The sequence below is a fragment of the Nicrophorus vespilloides genome, unplaced genomic scaffold (assembly GCF_001412225.1).
Source record: "Nicrophorus vespilloides isolate i.1.1-1 unplaced genomic scaffold, Nicve_v1.0, whole genome shotgun sequence".
NCBI lineage: Eukaryota > Metazoa > Arthropoda > Insecta > Coleoptera > Silphidae > Nicrophorus > Nicrophorus vespilloides.
Window position 1 is genome coordinate 7872 of NW_017099629.1, and position 2212 is coordinate 10083.

Genomic DNA, 2212 nt, shown 5'->3' on the forward strand with positions numbered 1-2212 from the left:
CTTAACAAAACTAATATGACATGTCAAGCGGACCAAACAGATAACTTGCAACGTTGCCGCATTGCACAATTTCTCATGTTACATATTTCGGCGTGAACTTGATTGCATAACTATTGACTTGCTCTGAATACGTTCGCGATCGTTAATTTTCGTTTATTGCCTAATATATTAAGCGAGATAAATTTCTCGGTTTCCGTTTGAATGCTTAATTAAAATTCGAATGTTTGCGCTAATCTATCGTACATAAAAAAAATATTGATAAAAACAGGTTAATCGGCGATAATATACGTTTCGATTCATCCGACATCTATGATCACTTAACAAAACTATTATGACCTGTCAAGCGGACCAGATAACTTGCAACGTTGCCACATTGCACAATTTCTCATGTTACATATTTCGACGTAAACTTGATTGCATAACTATTGACTTGCTGTGAATACGTTCGCTATCGTTAATTTTCGTTTATTGCCTAATATAATAAGCGAGATAAATTTCTCGGTTTCCGTTTGAATGCTTAATTAAAATCGCTCGGCTTCTGTGCGCACACCTACGCGAATTGAAATACACATTAAACAAAATTAATTGCGTTTCCGTTAAAATCGAGGCAACTTCGCATACAGTTAAGTAATGTGAACGTGCCCGCTCGCACCCCAAAAAAACCCGAAGCAAAATTAATTGCTTTTTCTTTTGTTTCCTTCCGCTCCCCCTAATTACATAATTAGGCAACTTTGTATACATTAACGTAAACGTATTTGATTGCGCCGCTATAGATGAGTGATTAACGTTCGCACTGGATTAAGTAGAGTAGTTATTATTAAAAGCGTATAGAAAATGGATTGAGTAATTAAACTAATTAACAAATTATTCATTTAATGAAAGAAAAAAACATATGTCAATGTAATGACAGATTCTGTTTATAGGCAACTTTATAAGCTTAAACATATGTAAATGTTGTTTTAGAATCTGCAAAGTATGAAGATAAATTATCTGCAAGGAAATCCCTGCGCGACGCTACTTTCTGGGATTGTCGTGGTCGTGGCAAACGGGTCACCCAACTAACACCTGGCGCATTTATTTTCATTCGACAAGCCGAGCGGTAATCCATCTTCCGCTCGAAATCCCCCCAGAAGAAAGAGAAAAATAAGAATCGATGTCGAGGTAAAGTCCACCATCAGTCAGACCATCTTTTGCTCGTTCCATCCTCTTTTTTTTTTGCTCGTGTGCGTTACGTGATAGTCATCTTTCGTTTCTAGCCGCAATCCGTTTCCATTTCAACCGTTGCTGCGACTTATCCGGTGGTGATTTTTCTAAATTACCCCCAGAACAAGGATACTTTATATACGTGCGTGTAATGTTGGAAGTATAATCATGAATGTATACTGAATAGGACTACATAATTGCCTATTAAATTTTAGTGCATCAGTAACGAATAGATGGCGCAATAATAGAATTCACTTATTTTTACTAAAATTACGATAAGTTTTCTTATTATATTCTTTCTTAAATAATAATTGCGTTTTCTTACAAACAATGATTAAAATTTTTGTATATCTATTTGCATAAACATTGTCGGATTAACACGTTAAGGACGGCGCTTTTCGGGTTGTCTGCCCCCAGAACAAGGATACTTTATATACATGCGTGTAATGTTGGAAGTATAATCATGAATATTGACTACAAAATTTAATAGGCAATTAAATTTTAGTGCATCAATAACGAATAGATGGCGCAATAATAGTATTCACTTATTTTTACTAAAATTACGATAATTTTTCTTATTATATTCTTTCTTAAATACTAATTGCGTTTTCCTTCAAACAATGATTAAAATTTTTGTATATCTATTTGCATAAACATTGTCGGATTAACACGTTTAGGACGGCGCTTTTCGGGTTGTCTGCCCCCAGAACAAGGATACTTTATATACGTGCGTGTAATGTTGGAAGTATAATCATCAATACGATACTGAATATGACTACATAATTGCCTATTAAATTTTAGTGCATCAGTAACGAATAGATGGCGCAATAATAGAATTAACTAAAATTACGATAATTTTTCTTATTATATTCTTTCTTAAATAGTAATTGCGTTTTCTTACAAACAATGATTAAAATTTTTGTATATCTATTTGCATAAATATTGTCGGATTAACACGTTAAGAACGGCGCTTTTCGGGTTGTCTGCCCCCAGAACAAGGATACTTTAT